The sequence below is a fragment of the Lissotriton vulgaris genome, chromosome 3_1 (assembly GCF_964263255.1).
Source record: "Lissotriton vulgaris chromosome 3_1, aLisVul1.2, whole genome shotgun sequence".
NCBI classification, from domain to species: Eukaryota; Metazoa; Chordata; class Amphibia; order Caudata; family Salamandridae; genus Lissotriton; species Lissotriton vulgaris.
In genome coordinates, this window is record NC_141689.1 from 1,370,856,108 (window position 1) to 1,370,879,131 (window position 23,024).

Genomic DNA, 23,024 nt, shown 5'->3' on the forward strand with positions numbered 1-23,024 from the left:
CAATATCCCTTTACAACAGCCTTTTCATGTCAGAAAGACTGCCATAAAAAGGCTGTCAGAAACGGACTTTGGGGGCCCCAAACAGGGCCCCCTTCCATCGTGGACCACTGTAAAGTTGCTCAGGGGGCACATGTGGTGCCCCCATGCACTTCCATGCATGGCGGAGCAGGAAGTGCTCCTTTACACGCCGCCTTGTGCTGCGGCCCTTTTCCTGGGCTGCAGCACAAGTTGCTGTGTAAAGGAGCACTTTGCGACCGCCAGCTTAGTGGTCGCATAGTAATTGGGCGATTGGACCACCGTCTGCTTGTCGGGCGGTGTCCTGATCACCTTGATTGCAGGCGGATCTTTGTAATTGGGCCCTTTGTCTACTAAGTGGAAGGCTGCTCAGATTCTATAAAACAACAGAACAGACACCTGCGAAAGCTCTAGCCCACAGTGCAAAAAAGGTGATTTCTGGTTAAGTGATCTTCACGAAAACCACCTAGCTCAACAAGCATAGGCTCAAGAGTCAAACCCCATTCATTCAGATAATGACGTATAACCTCTGAGTATACTTTGCCAATGATGTGAGTTATACTGATAACACTATACTTTGTGGGCAGGCTAATATACCTTTTCTTGAAAATGGGTTTTACATTAATATCTTTCTATGAATGTCAGTTACCCAAAGGCAAAATGAAGATAACTAGCGAGCCCACCACTCACAGCTTGACTTTGAAGCTACAGCGGGTAGAGAGTATCTGGAGTTGGAGTTTGCAGAGACAGGCCACAGCCAGCCTATGGCAGGGCATGTCCCAGGAGGGGATTCCCCAGCAGGTCCCAGGTGCCAGCACAAACGCAGTCGCTTCTCCTAGCAGCATCACGTGAGAGCCTCAAATAAACGTGTGAATCCTTGACTGAGGAACCTGCCCTTGTAAGGTGTGCGCCAAACATCTTTCATGTTTCTTTCTGCAACGAGGTAGGCCAGGCACGGCTGCACTACTCCTTTCAGGAGTTTTGCACTCTGGAATTATGTCTTTTCAGCTGCCTGTAGTTTAACAGCGCACACGCACGCAAGCTCGTGGACACACACTAGTCAGTATTAATATTTTCATGCACATAGTTTGAATATGGTAAGTTCTAAGCCCACACTGTATATAATCACAACACTACGGTGACCAACTGGCATAGGTGCAAATTCAGGACAGTGAGAGTAAAAATTTAGGACAAAGGGTCAAAATTCAGGACAAAAATTCAGGACCGAAGGTCAGAATTCAGGACGAAAATTCTCGACAAAAGGTAAGTTTTGCATACACATCAGAGGAAGTCCGCATTAGTGCATAAGTAAATAGACAACCAACACAAGCACAAGTAAAAATAAGTTTGTTTTAGGTTGAGAGAACCTTGCACTCACTGCATCTGTTGTGTATGCGAGTGAAACATACCTGCGTTTGCATATTCAAAAAAACAAAAAGTGAAGAAAAAGATCACAGCTGAAGACTTCTCAGATCTTACATTCCCATAGCTACCAAGGTTTCAGATTGCTTACGCGTGACATTTTCATAATTTCAGTGTAATTTTGAGTGACATTCAATGACTATGAGTGACACTTTCTCAGGAGGAGCAAAATCAAGCAATGAAGACAAGGAAAACATATAAATATCAGAAATTACACCCAGCACCAGAAATGGAAGGGCAGTAGGATGTGTGAGAGGCCCCCGAGTGGAGCCTGAACCAGCCTCACTGACGCTGAACTCAACTTTGTGCAGACTGTGACTAAAGTGCAGAGCTCAGCTCAGGCACTTACTTAACTCATCCATTCTCTAATCTGCTTGCACACTCATTTGTCCATCAATACAATCGCTTAATCTATTCATCCATCAATCTGTTCATGCTCTTAGTAATCACTACATGCACACAGTTATTCCTTGATTGTTGTATTATACTATTCATTCACAAATCTATCCAAGTAGCACTCATTCATACATGCACTCACTCATCCATTGACTCAGCCACCATGTCATTCATCTGTGCACTCACCCACGTACCTCATCTCCACTTGCATTCATTCATCCACCCACCAATAAACTTGTTCATCTATCTATCCTCACCCACTAATACATTCTTGCAACCATTCACATATCCCCCAAAGAGACTTACATGCAGAAACTCGCCAATCAATGAAAAAAACACTAAACAAAAAGCTGTCACCCATATTTTAGCTGGCTTGAAGGGTTTTACTCACATATCTGCCAAGTTTTCAGTTTTGTTATGAGTAACATTCCCATTTCTGCAGCTTGCTTATGTGTGACATTTCAATACATTCTCTGTGACATTTTAAGGGACACTTTGTAATGTACTGAATGAAGCAGTTAATTTCGCTTTGGTTCAACGTATTTGCCAGAGAGGGCCTTGATACAGGTACAGCGCTCACTCACCTACTTCATGCTTCTAACATTGCAGCCCTAAAAGCGTATGATGTCATAAAAACAGCACAAGTTATTTGTGACAAGAACTTTCAAGGACACCCGCCTTACCTCTCCCACTTTGCAGAGTCCCCTGTGACCGTGCCTTTGCACGGATCCTTTGTCACACAGTCTGTTCTTTTTTTGGAGAGACCTTGGACCCTTCCACGATATTGCTTTACCAACACTTGACATTCTTATCATGTCAAAGACACATTGCGTATTATACTGTAACCCACTCCATACAGAGATGCCCGTCACACTATAGACGTCTACCATTTTCAAGGACTCATGACAAACCTCTTCAGAAGCCCCCATTAAAGCACTAACGTTGTTTCCAGCTAAGCATGGGCGAATTTTGCGGATCTCGCGTTCGCGAATTTTGCGGATTTGCGAACTCGCAATCCGCAAAATCCGCGAATTCCCGCGAATTTGCGGATTTTTTTTTGTGTGTTCGCCCGTGTTTCTGCCAGTTCGCGAGGGTTTTTACAATTTCGCAATTTGCGAACTTACCTGTCGGGTCGCAAGTTTCGCGAACTTGTTGTTTCTACATGTCCAGCCTGTTTGGGACACTCTTCTTCATCACTGCCACTCTCTGTCACCACTGCCACTCTCTGACTACTCATGCCACCCTCTGGCCCACCCATGCCACCCTCTGTTTCATCACAGCACCCTCTGGTTGTCCAGTCAGTGTACATTATTGTGGCAACGCAAGCACACCTTACCTGCCTCAAGTGACCTGAATTAATTTGGGGCTGATTAATGTGTCACAGAATATTTTTTTAGCTGGCACCTGCTTCCTTAGTGCTTCCTGATTAGTGAACTTTTGCACTTGCTAAGTGCTTTCATTGTTGCAAAATTAGTTACAACACCTGCCCTGCCCCAACTGACAATAATGAATTAGGGGCTGATTAATGGATTTGAACTGCCAGCCTGGCTCCTGCTTGTCTCCCTTAGCTGTAATTCAGGACCTTTGTGGCATATGTGTAACTATTCTGAGGTTCAGAGCAGGGTCACATAATAGTTGCAACTGGCAACTGAACTCTGGAGGGGCCCCTCAGCAAGCACTACAGGAAATGGCTACTAATGATGAGCCTGAACTTTTGAACCTGGTAAGTAGTTTCAGTTTTGATTAGATCGTATTTCTGCAATTTTGCACTTATTCGCGGGGCGCGAAGTTGTACTGGGAAGCCGCGAACTCACGCGAACAGTGCGAGCAGTGCGAGCAAAATCCGCTGCTCGCGGATTTGCGGATTTTGCGGGAGATTCGCGAATCTCGCGGATTGCGAATTTCCCGAAAATCCGCAAAATCCGCGAGCGAAACGGATTTTCCGCCCATGCCTATTTCCAGCAGGCATGTAATAGTTAAAACCTCAGAGATGCCGAAAGGGTTTTATTTATTTATTTTTTCAGGACGTTTCGATTCCCCCTCACCCCCACTGGAAAAAAACACTGGACCCGAAATGCGGTCACTGGGCAGAGAGGCCCATTATCATTCTGTATCTGATCATTAGGGCAACATACAGAATGATCATGGGCCTGATAGCAGTCTGTGCCAGGTCGGGGAGGGGCTGCTGCAGGCCACTGATCACAGCAGGAGCGTGAGCTGCCCCCTGCAGTGAGAGTTACGGGCTGCTTGCAGGGGGCAGCTGAAATTACGAACAAAAGGCGTCGGTGAAAGAATCCTTCATGGACAACGGACAAGAGGCCCAAATTACAGGCAGTCCGTGAAATTTAGGGACGGTTGGTCACCCTAGACAACACACCCACACTGTTACTGTCACACAAGAATCTAATTTTTGGACCTACATGTACATTTTTATTCGGAATATTAAACTATGACAACCAATTAAAACACAAAACGTTCAAACCTTCAACGCAAACACGCCCAGCCAGAATAAATAGAGAGTTAATATCCTTAAAACATGAACATAAAAATATTAAACATAACAGGTTTCAAAAGACTATTTCAGCTTTAAGCAAGGTTATAGGAAGTATTGGCACTGGCTACCTCACGAGGAGAAGTTACTATCCCTTCCCGAGACCTTCACTGTGCACCTCTGTAGACAGCTATCATCCTGATATCAGATTTGCATAATGAACCAAATAAAACGAAAGCAGCCTATTTGACAGATGTAACAGATTTCTTTACTACACTTCCATTATGAGGTAAACATGTTTAGGGTTCTTGCCTGTATTTCTTCGCTAATAGTAAAAAATTATCATACTTCAGACTCTGGACCTGCTACTCTTGATGGTTTTATTGACCTGATATGCTTCATATCTTGAAGGCTAGCGCAGTTCATTCATTAATCTTTATTCGGTTTAAAAAAACAGATAAAACAGTTCAAACATGTTAGGTAAGCGTAATTACAATTAATCATTCCATAATTCATCGCGTAGCGGTAAAAATAAATAAAATGTTATGTTTATAGTATAAAACCAGTTTCTCAATTTGTTAAATAAAATACAATGCAAATGCTAAGCCTGCTGTGCAGGAGGTTTAAAACAATAACATTTTAATGCTAAGCCTACTAGTCACCACGTTGAAATTTCATATAATATAAGGAAATAGGAGTTCTAGGCAGATAATTAATAAAGTGCAAATGCTAGGAAAGTACATATAGATACTTAAAACTATCTATACGAGTTCTGGGCCGAGAATAAAGTGCAGGTGTGTCAGAAGTCAAAGCCCCCAGACCCAAAACATGAGGCTCTTCTATAGGGTACCCTCTTTTTTTCTCTGCAACCACCGATAGCTATGGAGCGAGAAGAGCCGGAGCAAAGCTACAGCTGGCCCTTTAAAGAACAGCCGGAGGATCCAGGACCCGCCCCCTGGAGGCTGGGCGAGCACTTCGACGAGACGGATATCTGCCCGGATGACACGCAAGGAGGCATCCACTCCCGGAGGGGAGAAGCCACTTCCAGCCCAGCCCGCGAGGACGCTGAGAGAATCCTGCCTGATAGAAGGATTGGAGACGAGGAGGATCTTTGCCTGCCGAAGAGGCCACCGGTTGTGAGGAGGAGGATGCGGCGCCCCGCCACGGCCCAGAAGGGTCGTGGCTGCAACAGGTGCATGACCGGTTGTTGGGACCCGGGTGTGGGGTGGTTACACAGGCGTCCGTCATAACTGACATGCATCACACCACGCCGAGCCCGTGAGTTCTGGAGGCTGGCTGGGCGTGTGTTCTGTCGTATTCCTCTCCCTTCCCCTGGTGACGGATTGCCCCACTCCACACAGTCTTTCCGACGACAGTGATTCTTCCCACACACCCTTTCCCTTTTGTCATGGACACCGAACTCCACACTGATAGGAGTGCTTGTCTTTTTTTCTTTGAGCAATCCGGGGATGTCCCTTGCCAGGAGCAGACCAAGAGAGGGTGGCAGCCACCGAAAATCTTCCCGAACCTCGGCTACATTCAGACATATTCTTTATCGTTATAAAGAGAAATAAAACTTTGTGACGCATTCCACCAAGTTGTTTTGGACTCTCATTGGCGAACACCGACAAGGTGCTAGAAAAGTGTATATAGATACTTAAAACAGCACATGAAAATTGCGACATTTAAGTTTCAAGATCTTAACCATTTAAAAAGGAAATTCAAATGTCATGCCTTTTTCTTTTCGTATTAAGTTGATGGCAAATAAGTATCTGCTAACAATAAAACAATTTTCTGTGAAGTATCTGTTTTTAAAATCCTTGTCTCTTCTGAGCAAGACCTGGTTCCCAAGTTCCGACAAATAGGTTTGATCCATTTTCGTCTTGGGATATACTGGACAGAAAAATAGTAGAAGGGAATCATTAACTACTGCGTTTGGTTGGCATAAGGGGCAGTAGGCATCACTATCATCGCCATTTTTTCGGGTCCCTTTTGCTGTATTAAAATGTACTTGTAAAACACCATAGTGGAACTTCATATACAGAGATTTTGCCAATTGTGGTTGGACTTCGTCCAGATATTGCTCGAAAAGTGGGATTGAATTTGTAAAGAGGAACTGCGATGTCAGTCTGCCAATATTTCAACTATGAGAGATACTATTTTGCATAAATGCACAAAATATAGCTTTCAAGATCTTTTTTGAGGACGATGTCTATGAGATGGGCACTTCCCAATAACGGTTTAACCCTAGTTTGCAAAACCATGTGCGCACAGGCTTGACTCACTGAAGGCTGACACTCTGATCAAGCCTTAGGATCTCTTTTAACCCTTCTTTGTAACTTTTGAGTTCTTCAGTGGTCTACAAATGCACCCAGAATAGAAATGGTCTCAATATAGTCTGATGGTCTATGCCCTTTATATTCAAATCTAGGCTAATAGGAATCAATGGGTGTGTGTACAGGAAGACGTAGCAACATCCTGAAAATCTTGTTTTCCTCCCCCTCAATCGTATTCCTGCTAGTATCCCCCAAGTTCTGCACCATAAAGGCTTGCAGATTGTGCCCTATATTTATAGACTTCAAGTGCTGGGGACATGGCCTTGGTTATGCTAATCTGGTGTTTTTCAATATTGGCGAGACTTTTTGGAGCGAAATAGCCCTACAAGTGTGGGTTTCATGTCAATTTAGTATCTAATGTGATACCTAGGTAATTACAATTAGGCACATATTCTAGCTTCTGTTTTTGGACTGATATTTTTCTTAAAATATTTATGTGGTTTAACTGCCATATATTTTGTTTTACTATCATTTATTTGAAGGCCCTTTGAGTCACAATATTCACTAAATGAATCCAATAGATTTTGAAGACCCTTTGGGGTTTGTGAAAATAAAATAGTGTCATCAACAAATAAAAGAGCTAATACTGGCACCCCTCCTAACTTCAGTGAATCATGTCTGCACCCTAAAAGATGATTCACAGCGTTGTTTACGTATAATGAGAAGAGGGTGGGTACCAGCGCACAGCCCTGCCTTACTCCCCTCCTTATAGGGATTGCCTCAGTAAGTTTTCCCCTGGGTTCCCATCTAACTTTCGCATAGGTATTTTCATGCAGTCTCACTATCTGTGTAAGGAGATCCTCGGGCACACCTTGATATTTGCGAGAATTCGTATGCAAATCTCTGGCAATAAGGTCAAAGGCGGCCTTCAAATCTATGAAAGCTATGTACAGGTGACCTTTCTTTAGGGTAGTGTATTTCCATCCTATACAGAAGAGTCTGAAGACCTGGTCAATTGTACTGGTTCTAGCTCTAAACCCAGCCTGATACTGCAATAAAATGTTATTTCCCTCTATCCAATCATTCCGTTTTGATAAAATCTGCTTACCGTGCTGTTGTGCCTTTGTGCTTGGGTTAGGAATCTGTATAGATGTAGCCATAGTGTCAGCATAAGGCAATGATACGGAGGCTAAGGGGAAATACCTATTCGAGCGCACGATAAGTGGTGAAAACTCTCCGCCTCTCTCAACACTATTTGACTCATTTAATGCACAAGTCTTCGTGTCCTGACGGGCATCACATTTGCTTTGTTTGGGAGGCATTCATTGGGAACAAAGGGTGTCTGATGCACCAAGCGGGGGCTCGGTTATTGCTTTTCTCTAACCCATTGGTGTGGGGCTCACTACTTGGAAACCTGGGGGACGTTTGCAATAGAAAGTGGTGATGTTTGTTTTGCTCTTATTAATTGATTTACCTTTATTACTTAGCATTGATTCCACCTCTTCGATCAGGTTATCTATTTCATCAGTGGAACAGTTTTCAGCAGCACTCTTTCGTATTTTTGATGATTTCCCTTTGGCTAGTTACTCCGAAACCTTCCGCTTGCCCATTGTACCAACAAAGTTTATTTATTTGGGGCAAAAAGAGCGTCCCTTTCACCACACAACACCCACCCGAGATACCCTTGGAGTGTACCCCTTTTCCTTATTGCTAAAGCAGAGGTACATCAAGTGGGAGAGGAGCAGTTGGCAGTAACACAAAACAGAAGGTAAGAGAAGAGAATCCCCTTAACGGAATCCTAGACAATCCTTTTGTCCAGTAAATTGCCAATTGAGCTCCCAGTCAGATTTTCCGCAGTACACAGAACTCCCTTCAAACAATAAAGTTTGTGATAGCAAGTTTTAAATCCTCGCCCCCTGTATCGATGATCCAACCATTGTGCAACGATTCAGTTTTTTAAATGCCAAAGTTCGAATACACTCCTGGTACTTGATTAAAAGAATCGGCAATAGTCTTTCTTTTACTGCTGCAGAAAGAGTTGTTGAAAGTCTTACCTAGGGCTGGAGATAGACGAGGCGCCAAAGGGGGTGGCCCCCTGCCTCTTCCTGGTGCTGACTTGCGCAGACGGACCCGCCCTTGGGCCAGGAACGCCTGTGCGCGTCTCGGGCTGCGGGGCCCGGGCCATGGGCGGGCCCGTCTGTGCAACCGTTGAACTTATGTGCCTCCGGGCATAGGGTGGTTGTCGCAACTGGCCCAAAGACTGCTGGGCTTGTGGTCCTGGCTGCTCCCTCCTTCCAGCAGCTACGGGCTCAGTTCAGTCCTAATGTATAGTTTACCATACAAGGGAGGCTCTGCAGCAGTGTGAGTGGAGACGGGCATTGCAACAGTGGAAGGAATACTGGCAGGGCATCAAAGCACTTTACATGAACACCAGTTACAATTACACAATATCAGGTTATTTTTTTGGGGCAAGGGGAGATTATGTGATTGGCCTAGAATCGCAGGATGTTGAGTAGATGCCAGGACTCAGTGTTCTACTTAATATTCATAACTCCAGCGCAGAGAATGTTCACAGAAAAGAGTAACAGGCTGAGGCAGCACTTACTAAGTTACATCGTGGATCACATGGGACCAAGACCGAATCACGTGGAGTGGAAAGCTCCAATTATAAATTATTCTCAGTCAGGCAGCGCCTCACCCTCGTCTTTTCCACTTCTTGGGCATGATGAGGCAGAAACCGTAGGTACTGAGGAAAGACAGCAAGGAATAGAAAATGACCAATCACTGCATGGCTTCATAATGAAACCATACTGTGATTGGCCAAACCTCCAATCCAAATGATGCCTCCAAGACTAGGCCTACTCACTTCTCTTGAGCCATTCCAGATGCTGCAGTATTGGCTGAAGCAGGCAAAGTAAATACTCCGTAGGAGACCTGGGAAGCTGCAGCTTTGTTCCCCGGCTCAATAACGTTGTGCTGGTTGAAGAGGCTTCAAGTGCGCATGTCAGGTTGGCCATAGGAAGACACCTGTTGAACCTGACATGCTCACTAACACTTCAGACCCCTGAGCTAACACTTCATGCCCCTGTGCTGTTTATATTGATGTCCCACCCAGCACACTCAAGATTAAATAGCCTAGGCTTTCGCCTGCAATGTGCGCTCGGCCAGAGCTGAAATAAAAGCACAGCAGTAGGGAATTTAAACCATTAAATAAATGTTGTTAACATTATAATTTAACATTTGGAAAACAGGGGCCAGGTGCAACAAATACAGTGGGAGCGACACCCTAACGCTCCCATAGAGAAACCACCACGTTGTCAGTGTCCTCACAAGGAACAGTAAGAAGGGTGCCTTCTTCATTTTTCTGCCGACCTGTGGTGATGAGGATTAACTTCAACTTGTCTGTCGCTGTTTGTACACTCTTGAGTCGATCCTGCAGCACTGTGTTCTTGTAGCACAATCTGGGGGAATTTTATTTTTGTAATTTGCGAAATTCATTGTTCCATCATGATTGAGAGACCAATAAAAAATGTCTTGTATTGACGGGTAGGCTAAAATGAACTAAGGAATGTATAATCAGTAGTTATCCAAAAAACATTCACACAATGAATTTCAAGTCAGAATGCAGTGACGTTTCTCCATTTTGTCAAATGTTATATACACTGATAGTCGTGCATCTAAAAGGAAAGATGACGCACTCGATGCAATGTACAACTGGAGTGTGGTTTACAAAGAGAAATGTTTAATGAATTCTCAACATACAGGTTAAAGATAATGCAATATTTCTTTCAAATTAAAAATTAAGATAATAAACATTATTAAATGTCAATGTTTATATGTAGTTGGGATGTCATCAGCAAAGGTGAACTGCAGACAAGGTGAAGCCTCCTTTGCTCTCATCTATTATGCTTAATAACTGTTTACCAAATGCAGTGCAATCCGATTTCATTCTAGTATGAAGCAAGCTCTAGCCAGCTTTGTAAGCTTCCCAAAATACTGAACCTGCCCTTCATTACATAACAATCAGCTTTCTCTTCAGTCAGTATGGGATTAGCTGCTAGGTTTCATGGATGAGCGAAGGCCATCATGAATCTTTAAAAGCAGAATAGATAAAAATTGAAATATATGATGAATCCAACAGAGTATAACTCAACAACAGGTAGCTGTTCAGATCTTCATATCCTTTCTCATAACAAAAATCTTGTCATATATTCACTTAACTTGACATGGTTTTTGGTATTTCATCTGTTCAACCCACAATGTCTCAGTTTCTAAACCTTAGTAGTCCGATGACGTCACATGATGGGAAGACAATCCTCTAACATGAACATGTCCACTCTCTAAATGCGAAGCTTTGTGGGAATAACACCTCTAAAGAGCAGAGTGAGCTAAACCACCATTCACTGTTACTCCAGCATAATGCACCTTCGCCTCCTTAACATGGTTTAAAAGTTTGTAAGAATAATATTACTGCGAGTATAAAAAGACTTCTAAAGTTCAGGGGAGTCCTAAAATGCACCTTTTTCGATCCTCAAGCAAATCAGGTTGAGCAAAACATCAGTTTACTTGCTGTTTAATTTCGTCGGTTGTTCTTCGCCCCCCCTCACCGCAAGCGCCTAGGGATGCTTTCAATTTTAGACCTTTAACTCAGCGCTTTTTCACCATTGCAGACTTCGTTCTCTTGCTCAATGCTTTTTACGTTAGGCTATCCGAATTGTTGCTCTAGCATGCGTCTTTAGAACCCTCAGTTCTCCCTTCCCTCCAAAAGCTCTTTAAGACCGCTATTTCTGGTTTCTAGCTCTCCACAAATAAATACAATAATACATTCTGTTTTCTGCCCCAAGGTGCAGCGTATTATAATTTAATAACTTCCATTCTGTCTTGCCAGCACAAATGGGGGCTCACAGTCCCTTTTAGGCTTCCCGCTTGATTGACAGATGACCTGCTACTAGTTGTATGCCTTCCAACGGAGATGAAAAGCATGTTTTACAAGCTGACTATCTAAGATGCGTTCGGCACTCAATATCTCAGAAATAAGTGTTCTCATCACTTGCTATTTGATATACACTGTTTTGTTTTGTAACCACGATTCAAAAAGATTAAATGTATTAAAATGTATAGTTCAGAATAATGACTAGTTCTTGATCCAACAGCTGGCCTTCCCTGAGCAGAGTATCAGACATTAATGATCCCTCAAAATATAACTTCGGATTCTGCTCTTAATCACATATATTGCACAGAGACCTCTTAGGTCCTGATTACGAGTTTGGTGGTGTCACAGGGAGACGGCACACCAGCACCCGCTGCCACACTGCCAAAACCTTCCACACACCGCTCGTTAGATTATGAGTTAATTGGTGGTCTGGCGGGCAGTGCTTTGGCGGTCCCACGGCGGTGCCTTTCAAAGCCTTAGAAAGACACCACAATGGGAACGCCAAAGATTGATCCTGCACAGCATGGACTGTGCAGTCCATGCCATGCTGGAGCAGGGGATGCATACTGACAGGGAGGCACAAAAGGATCCCCACTGCATGCACCCCCAGGCCCTGAGGCAACAGGGAGCACTGTAAGGCCCCCTTTGTTTCCTCACTGCCACACTTTCTCTGGTGAGGAAATTCGTAATAAGCTTGGTGGTGCCGCAACAGCAGCACCAAGCATATTGTGGGAATCAGGCCTCTGTGCCATGGCCGAGAATCTGGGATCCCCGGCGGTTGCAGCGGTCTCACCGCAAACTCATAATAGGGCAACCGGGCAACCGGACCACCGATGCAGCAGTGCCCACATGGCCTCCGCAGCTATTGTGGTCCATAGGATCACCATAGTCTTAATCAGCCCCTAATTCACTTTCCATAACTAAGTGCACGAAGGACTCCTTCTTGTATCTCGTTGACTGTCCTAACGTGATTTTATTTTACATTTCATAAATAATCCTTTACCAATCTATCCCACTATAAGCCAGTGAAAATAATTTCACACTTTACTTATTCATGCACTTGAAAACATAATTAACATTCCTTGAATTCACTCTATGGCTGGCATTAACCCAAATGAAAAACAATTACGCCCATTTTTGTATTTTATTAAAAATGTATTTTAAATGTAATGTTATTAGGTGATTTCTGCTAAACAAAAAATTTGCTTAAGTGTCTTGTGCTCAGTTGCAGATTTGTAGTTTTTCCTTCTCTAAATGGAAGAAACTTTATATCACAACACGATATCACTTAGATGTATGTAATTGAAACAGGTGTCTCATAATGTCATTCGAATCCCGTAGTACCGAAAAGAATCCTTTTTGCTGCTTTGATGAATCTCGGTATTATTGTTAGGCACATATTTATACATGGAACATATGCATGCCATATGTTTCCCTTCATTTTGTTCAAAGCTTTTGTGCATGAAAAAAATGTTTGTAAACTCTCTATAAATGCAGATAGTGTGTAAACCTATTGAAAAGGCATTTGCATCACATATGCAGCTTGCATACAAATATTTTAGTGCCATATTGCACGTTTTATTCTTGTTATGAGTCACAGATACATTTTTGCTGGCAGTTGAATAGAAAGGTAGCTGGATTGCAACTTTGGCTCTTCCCATGCGTCCAAACAACATCAAAGTTCTACAACCAGAAAGTTCATCCAATCAGGGACCTCCATCTGACATAACCATTGTTTCCCTTTCTAGGACTTCCTCTTTCTTCCTGCGAACAAGCCGACTTTGGAAGATCATCCCTCCTGTTTAGAAGATTCCATCCCTTCAACCAAAGAACATGTGTGAGAACCTGGATTTCCATTATCACCAGCAATAAACAGACAGTACTCAATACATGAGTGGAACGGACAATCCGTAAAAAATATTTACTTACGTCCATACGAAGTATCCCTATCATGCGGGTCATGCTCCAGCATGTAGGTGGGCTAATCCTCGCCTCCGAATCCTTAATAGAATTGAAACTTTCCGTTACGATAGCCAAGACATTTTTCATTCTATGTCAGGACCCGGAGGCGAGGATTAGGCTAGTTCAAAGCTTGTCCACCACGAGAGCCGCTATAGAGGGGACTGGTGAAAATAGAAACTTAATAAGGTAGAGTCTGAATACCAGTCCAGGGCATTCAAAATGTCCTCCAAGTGAGCCCCCCAACACGAAATCTTTGGAGGCCATTGCGCCTCATGCTGAATGAGCACTGAATAAGCCTCTTGCATAATCCACCTGTTGGGGATGAGACCGCCCTGAAGAGTTTCCGCAGCACGATCAGCAGTTGTTTCTCCCCATGGCACCAGAGCTCCGCAGTCATAGGCCTTTACACATCAGAAAATACACAACTTGGGGGACTCTGGAAACGCCGGGTAAGAGATCACCCAGGATTTTGTTTTAGTTTGTCTAGTCACATGAAAGGTGACCTCGTACGGGGTGAAAGATCTCTCTGAAAAATTTAGCGCACTGATGTCTGCAAGAAAAAAAACACAGCAGCAAAGCCAATTTGGCCGACAACTGTTTGCACGAAAGATACTTATTTCCTGGCCATCCTGAAAGTAGGTTAAGGACCATATTGATGTCCTACAGGATAGGAAACCTCAGCTCTGGGGTAGGGAAAGTCTGATCCTGCAGAGCAATTTCCTGATTAGCCGATGTTCACCACCCTGAAAACCCGCAACTGGAGCGTGTCCAGCTGAGATCGCCGACCTGGATGTATTGATCAAGCGATACGCTAGACCCTTAGAAGCCAATGAGGCTAAGAAATTGAGTAAGTGCACAACCTCTGTCCCCACAGGATCCAGAAGCTGTTGCAGACACCAACCCATCCATCGAGGCCAGGCTGAGCGGTATTGTTTGACCGTACTGTCCTCCCATGCTTGAGCCAGAAGGTCAGCTGCATTTTGTGAAAGGGCCGGGACTTGCCATCGAGTCTGGTAATCCTCCACGCCATCAGCAGTAGATTGTCCCTCGAAATTAGGGGATGAGGATTGCCGGCTGGATCGTCCAGGAGATGCGGCAATAGGTGTAGATAGATTGGAGAAGCCAAAGAAAGTTCCATCAGTATTGGAAATCAAACTTGGGACCTCCACACTAATGTAATCACCACCACCTCCGTGTATTGATGGCGCCCCTGGGTGGTGAGCCGCATGATCATAGTGAATGGGGAAAACGCATAGCCCTGCTCTGTCCCCTAGTCTTGGAGGAAGGCATCGGTCGCTACTGCTTCTGGGTCCGGTCAAGAGCTGAGGTAGCAGGGAAGTTGGTGATCGAGACGTGATGCGAACAAATCGATCTTGAAGGGGCCCCAAAGTGCGAGGAGGGTTCGGAACATTCAGGGGGAATAGTTTCCCCAGGCTTGAATTCCGCAGGTGACTGGATTGCCAATCGGCCTCCTGTTTGGCTGAACCCTGGAGTTGCTCTTTAGTCACCAAGATCTGAAGTTCCAGGTGGAACTCCCAGAAATCCTTGGCTAAGTCCGCCAGGGCCTTGGACCGAGTGCCCCCGAGATGATTGATGTAACGGACCACCGCCACTTTGTCTATCTTGAGTAAGACGCAAGAGTGCTCCCGTTCCCTGGTCCAGCAACGGACCACAAAGGAAGCCCCCATGAGTTCTAGGCTATTGATATGGAGGGCTCGATCCTCTGAAGACTAGATGCCTCCGGTAGTGAACTCTCCTCAACAGGCTCTCTAGCCTGAACCACTGGCGTTCTATTCGATGACCAGGTCCAGGCGGGAACCAAAAATGGCATGCCTGTTCCATGCTTCCATGTGGGACACCCACCATTGGAGCTCTGCAAAGGCCTCCTTGCAGAGTGGCACCTGCTGCATGTACGTCAGACCCCAACGCAGATGAGATACTTTTAGTCGTTGCAGTGCCTGGAAATGGAGGGGTCCAGGGAAGGTGGCTTGGATAGAAGACAATAGGAGCCCCACCACCATGGCGATATTGTGCAGGGAGGTCAGAGGCTTCGCCAACATCCTCCTTGACTTTGTATCTGATCTTTGCAATTTTCCTGGACTCCTGGCTCCTCTTGGCCCCCACCAAATCTATGATGAACCCTAAGAAGGGGATCTGCTTTGAGGGCTCCAAACTGGACCTCATTTGGTTGATGACAAAGCAGATCCTCCGCGTATTCCAGCTGGCAGAAAAGAGACTGGGAGATTGGTGCATGAACAACATACCATCCAGGTACACAATCATCCGAAGACCCATCACTCTGAGATGTTCTAGCACTAGGTAAAGCACCTTGGTAAAACACCATGGAGCCAAAGACAGACCAAAGGGCATCGAGGTGAACTCAAAAGTTTGGTTTCACCATTGGAATTGAAGAAAGCACTGGTGCGGCCAAAAGAATGGGATCGTAAGGTCCAGCCGGGCCATCCAATCATTGGGCCACAGGAGATCACGGAGCAGGTGAATCCCCTCCATTTTGATGTGGCAGTAAACCACCCACTCGTTGAACTCTCTGAGGTTGATAACCGGGCGTTGACCCCAATCTTGCTTCTGCACTAAGAAGAGATTGTTTAAGAACCCCCTGGGGTGAGGTGTAGTGTGACAAATCACCCCTTTGGCTAGAAGTTCCCAGACCTACTGATCTGTGAGGGTGGCCTCCTACCTGGAGAAGTAAAGGGGTAAGGGAGTGGAGACCTGGATGGGGGAACCATAAAACTCCACTTGAAACTTCTGCAGAGCCTATGCATCTGAGGTGACCTCCCAACAGGTGTCTAAGAAAAGGGCCATGCGACCCCCCAGCCCAGACGATAACATGAAACTATCAAAGCAGTCACCGTGGGAGTTGGCGGCTCCTCCCCCGGGCACGCTGTTGTCCTGGTCTCTGTGTCAGGAGCGATCCCTGGTGGGGTAGAACCACTCCAAAGCGTGACTAGTCTCTGGGAAGGTTGTACTCTTCCGGAGGCTGTTGGGGAGGACCGGCCAGCCAAGCACCCCCTGCCACGACTGGCCCTGGAGAAAACAAGGACATTGAAGATGTGCTTTACAGTGGATTGGGCTTTGTCCTGGGAATTAAAAGTTGACACAATCTTACTAAATTCTTTGATGGGATCGACAAAAAGTCCTTTCTGCGTCACCTGCCCTGCCTCTGATGTTGCGAGCTCACCCAATTACGGATCTAGCTTAATTAAAAGGACCTGCACCTCTCCGTAGAGATGGCGCAGTTGGCATTATCTAGAAATATTATTTCCTTTTGCGCCCAGCTAGATGGGACGTCAGGAGGGATCAAAGTCCCGGAGGCTTTCGCATCCTTCGCCATGTCAAAAATTTTAACTAGCGGGCCAGTGATATCCAGCAATTTATCTTGGGATAACCACCAAGGGAGGTCAATGTCCTTCTTGGGATCCTTGATATACTTAGATAGGAATGTTGCCATACGGGCCTCAATCTCTGGTGTGGCTGCCACCCTGCCCTCTAATGAAGGTCTAGGGCACTCTGCTCTGAGGCGGGAGTGAACCTCCTGATCCAGAGGCTTGCGCAACTTCCCAGCCACATATTCTGACACTCTGAGGAGTGGGGGTGAAGCAACTCCTCTGGATCTAGCAGATCCCATTGGGAGGTCGGGGGTTCCCGCCCCAAAGGGGGAATCTGGAGCATCAAGGGAAGTGGAAAATCGTCAGGGTCATTTGTAATCCGTCTTACCCTCTGATCCCGTAGAGGAATTTTCAGGAGGGGAAACATCCGGGACTTGGTCGTCCGAGGGTGGGGGAGCGGTCGGAATGTCGACCAGAGGGGGAGGGGCGTTAGGCCCCCAAGAACGCCTTTTTTTATCTAGTGAAGGCATCTAGGTCTACCCCATCAGAATGGGAATATTTGCACATATTCTCAGGAGGGGGTTGGCGATGGCCTCTTCTGGAGGTTTGGGGGCCAAAGGCCCAGGAGGTTCTTCCCTTGGGCAAGGGGTTGAAGGCACCTTTGCGCCAGATCAATCAGTCTCTTCTCCAGAGGTGCCATGCCGCCCCAGACCACCCTGTCGATGGGGCATCTACTGGTCAATGAAGTTTTCAGTGACCCGGAAGTTTTGTATCTCCTTGTCCTCTCCATTTTTTATCCCCACAATACTCAATCCTGGTAAGTACACCAGGGTAGTATCAATATCTTGGGAGGAAAAAACAGGGCAAGGGTGGACACCCACCAGGTGAGAGCGCTACAGAGTCTGGGATCTCCAGAGGTAAAAGTCTAGCTAGGATATTGCCCACAAATGGGTACCTCCCTAGGGGCAGTGGGAGCTCATGGACGGAGCTGGCCAATCAGGTAGTTGTGAGAAGGGGGCGCTAAGCCCAGGCAGACTCTGCACCCTGAGGATAATCTGGGCAGTATTTATAGGTGTTTGTGCTCATCTAAGTACTCAAATGCAGCCTGTGCACGTCTGCCACATAAACTAGGTTCGTAAGCCCAAACGCACCCTGCAAACGCACCCTGCAGGGTGTCTTGCTCCTGACCGACTGGGTGACTCCGGCGAAGAGGGTGTGCGCAGACAAAAGCGTTCCGCTTCCTTTGAAACGGGCGCCCTCTCCGTCTCATGGGTGTGGCACGCGTCTGTTTCAGATTCGGAGGCTTGCCCTCTTGTGGCCGGATGACTGCTGCGCACTCCAGCCCACTGGTGAGCACAAGGCGTTCCCGCAGCCGTAGCAGCGGAGACGGAGTCCGTGCTGCGCTAAAATCACAACAAAACAGGCAACAATTAATAGCAATACAAGTAAGTGCGGCGGGGAAGACCTGTGTCACAAATATATTAATAATAACAGAGAAAAATTGTGAAAGAAGGAAAGGGAGATCTCCACACTTATCTCACGAGGCTGCAGCAGAGAAGAAAGAAGAAGTCTTGGGAAGGGAAATAACGGTTATGTCAGATGGAGGTCCCTGATTGGGTGGACTTTCTGGTTCTAGAACTTTGTTGTTGTTTAAACTCAAGGGAAATGTTGTCCAAGTGTTAAGTGTTCTGTTTTAACATGGATTCTGTAAAAATTAAAGAATAGCCTAATCCTCCCCTCCGGTCCTGACATAGAATTCAATTGTTGCTGAAACAGTAGAGCTGGCCGACATTGTATAAAATTTAAATCACGTAAGATAGGAAAAATTAAGCGTTTATGGGGCGCAGCATAAAATGAACAGAAAACATATAGTGCAAGATGTTGGTCTTCTGACCAATCGTTTCTAGGTGGAAATCTGACTAAGTGTTAAAAAAATATCTAGTTTTAAATGTGTTAAAACAAACCTATGCTGATGCTTGTGTATGGCAAAGAGGTATGGCTGAAGGCCGTCCGTAACCAATGGTTGTTGTTGGCACTGGATTAGGTCATTTCCCTAGAAAATCTTTGAGGAAGGACAGGCATTGGTATTTTAAATAACTTCTGCTGGCGTTATGTAAAACATGGAGTGAGTCAAAATATTCAGCGTGGCCCACATTCATACAAAATCTTTTAACAGATCAGGAAAATGCTCCAGAGCTAGTCTACTTTAGATAGTCATTAAGGATTGATTTAGAATGGTAAAATTGCTGGTACAAAGTAAAATTGGCTGAATATTATTCAGATCTGATAAAAACAGGGATCCCAGTTCTATTCTACGTGACATAGAAAAGTGGATCAACAAACTGTTTCAGCCAAAAGATTCCTGAAGAAAGCGTTTGGAGCTGGGTGATGTTATTTAAGCCTCACATTCCCGCCCCATATTGGGCCCCAGATACCCATTTTTATTTTTAAATAGCTAACATTTCTCTGATTGGTTTGTTACCTAGATTGGTAGTAAAAGTGAGTTGTGCAGAGATAGATTTATTAAAGTGCTGCTTTCTAATGCCAACAGCTGGGGAACATGAACCATGGTGGTCAAATAAAATAGCCTGGTAACAAAAGGTGTGGGAAAAGATTAGCCTGACATTGCTTATCATGAAATCATGGCACTTTCAAATTTGCCTCCCGCACTTCATTACATCGGACCAAGATCAGTCATTAAGGCCACAAAGCCATTAAGTAACTGCAGCAGGCCCAATGGAGCGCAGGATATGAGCACGGCGTCGTCGGCACAGAGCAGACAGGGTATAGGTCTGTGGCTGATCTAGGGAAGGTCGCTACAAGTGCTGCTTTATGCAGAACCTAACCTATTGATGTACAGGGTGAATAGAGAGGACACAGGTATGCAACCCTGTCTCTAACTTCTTTCTCAAGATCAAAAGTGCTAGTGCATTCACCGCCGGGGCCAAGGCATACTCTGGCGTCACCACAGGAGTATATATCTCTAAGAAAAGCTATGATCGGTGGCCTCCCCCAGCTCTGTTAAAGTTACCCATAGTTTGTTGTGGAGAACACAATCGAAAGCTCTCGATAAATCAACAAATGCTAAAACCAAATGGCCCTCTTCATGACAGTGTATTGTATTTACAGATAAGTAAATTAAGATTTAACCCATGCTCAATAGTCCCCAAGCCTTTTCGGAGACCAAATTGAAGGTCCGAAAAAATGTCATAGCTCTCTACTATCTCTTTAAGATGATTTAACAAAATTCTCTCTGTCACTTTAACCAGGGTATCATTGAGTGATACTAGGCGGTAACAGGCGGTATCCGTGTGATCACCTTTCTTAAAGATTGGTACAATTATAGCCTCTGACCAAGTTTAAAGGTGAGCAACATGTGTTCCTCAGAACCTCCAGGGTCTGAATGAGGAGATGCCTAGAACATATCATAAAGGGTCTGAGGTTTACTCTGGAAGAAGTTTGCCAGGTCGTTACACGGAGTGGGAGAGACGTCCAGAGTAGGGCCACTTGAAGAAGGCTCTAGGAAAGATTTCACAACGTGAAACATTTTGCGCGGGGAGTTGGTAGCACCATTAATTTTCTCTCACACACAAGCTTGCATACAACATACATTTAAAACCAGTGAAAGTGGGTAGGAGCGCACTGCTTGCATGTAACAGAGCCATTACCCCATAGTGTCTTGGTAGTTGTAGTTCAGTTTTTCACACAAATGTCATATTATTTTTTAGCTAATGTTATCTTTCGAAATCGTATTTCTAGACACCAGTGTTTTGGCATTCCTCCCTCATCAGTAGAGAATATATACGGGTTGCTGGATATGCTGCCAATTTTCTCAAGTATAATCCCACTCATAGCGTGCAGGCGTTCCAAAGCTCGTCAGCTTGGGGCCATCTCACGAGAGCCTTTTTTCAGTGAAAGTGGGTAGGAGTGCACAGCTTGCATGCAACAACACCATTACCCCAGAGCGTCTTGGTAGTTGTAGTTCAGTTTTTCACATAAATTTCATATTATTTGAGAAAATTGACAGCATGTCCAGCAACCCGTAAATATTCTCTATTGTGATGAGGGAGGAATCCCAAAACACTGGTGTCTAGAGATACGATTTCGAAAGATGGCATTAGCCGAAAAATAATATGAAATTTGTGTGAAAAACTGAACTACCACTACCAAGACGCTATGGGGTAATAGCGCTGTTACATGTAAGCAGTGTGCTCCTATCCCCTTTCACATGCATTTAAAACCAGGTTTACTTGCCGCAGCTGCTACTAAAGGTCCTAAGTGTGCTCCATTATTTATTGTGCTAAAAGTGAATAAGTATTCTGCATGTCATAATCATAGACTGGACACGACCTTTGTATTTCCCATATTTCTCAAACAAAAAAGATTACTTTTATGGTCTCCGATTACACAATTTTTAGATATCAGTGCTAAAAGATCTTATGCTCCATTACCATGTATTCAAGAAGTTGCTCAGCCTCCTTGGGAGTTTTTTTTTCTTCTTTTTTGTGATCATTATAATATTTATTTGACTCAATTTAATTTGATTCCAGCGGTATACTTAACAAGGTCCGAGCACGTTTCCACTTATTTGTTCCGCCCATAAATTTTCTTTTCTTGTATGATTACCTGCCTATATGCTATTGATATTATCTTATGTAATAGTTTGCGATGTTATGTTACTTGATACTTTCATGTTTTATCTTGTTATATTTTCAATAAACGTATCTTTTGAAACTTATAGAATATTATTTATGAATAGTGTAATGAAAAACGGGTAGATAATAATGAATACAGAGCTACTCCTATGTTCTTTGCACTGTTTTGCCACCTTTGAGACCAGTAGTCACAAAGGCAGTGCAAGGGTTCACAAGAGGCAAACCAAGGGTGGGGGATGCCAGCCCAGGCTCCAGGCCATATCCCACCTCAGAATGATCCCAATAGCTGTTCAGCTCCCCTGAGGCAGCCGATTGTGGTCATTTACCTCCAATTTGCTGGGAGGGAGCACATAAAGCCCACTAGACACCAGAGAAAAAGGGTCCTAAAAAAAAGAAAAGGAGTGGTCAGTCTGCCAAGCCATCTGCTAAGGTACAGATAAAAACTGTGACATATGAGGTCAATGCGGTCATCGTATGGCCGATCTATTTTTTTCTCAGGGTTTGGTCTGTCCACAGAAGTGTGGTAATGCGCTCATATCAGGAGAAGTGTGAGAAAGCTTGTTGGTTAGGATTTTGTGGATGACCATAGATTCTGGAATTTCCTGTCACAGAAGTTTGAGAAAATGTTTCATTTTTGCCAATGTTTGAGGTTTGCAGGGGATTCTGGGTGTGAAAGTAAGTGGGATCCATGCTAGTCACACCATCCGTACTCACCTGGAAGTATATTTTTTGGAAATGTCTTGGTTTAGTAGGTTACCTTGGGTGGCGTTCAGCCAGGGCCCACATAATGCAGGAAAGCCCATCTCTAAAATGGGTCAATTTTATGATTAAAAACTTGATGTCTTCAAATTTTGTTATGGGACCTATTGCGTGCCTTTGAGAGGAAGTAGGCGCAGAGATAAAATGTGGAAGGTGGGAAAACTTTATATGAATGATTGCATTTTGATGCTGTGACGTCTCCTGTGAGAGTATGTTCTCTGAAAATTAAAGTGCTGTGAGCACGAGCATGTAATTTATACAAAAGAGCATACATTTAAAATGTGGAGAACAAAACTGAGGATTCTGATGTGTGAGGAGCTAATCTCTGGTCAATATACAGCACATGGAAAAGATGGATTTATGAAACAGAGATGTACAAATGTGTATTTCTTTCTTATAGGTAAGGGTACTTGATAATGTGATTGAAAAAGATATACGAATAAAAGGCTCAATTCAAAAGCATTTTACATTACTATTTCTGAGTGAGATTTCTTAAAGTGCGCCCCAAAAAGAATTAAAGTAAATTAATCTCAATCCAAAGGAGAAAGAATTCATAGGTTTTATGATATTTAAATATTTGATGAGTGTATTACAAATAAATGCAACACGTGTGACATCTACTAGACTCTGATATCGTTAAAGGGCTAGCGTTACAGCACCATGAGCCTCAGTTCATAGAAGTGAAAGAGAGACCAATGTAAAAGGCTTTAAAAACCTTAAAAAAGAAATAGAAGAGAAACAGCTTACCATTGTCATGCAAACTCGAGA

At 44.5% G+C, this 23,024-nt stretch overlaps 1 protein-coding gene across 1 annotated transcript in view; it reads left to right on the forward strand.

The window, feature by feature from the left end:
* DGKQ (diacylglycerol kinase theta) overlaps positions 1–23,024 on the forward strand; it is a 1,232,715-nt gene that overhangs the window by 923,707 nt on the left and 285,984 nt on the right. The gene's annotated exons all lie outside the window — the stretch shown is intronic.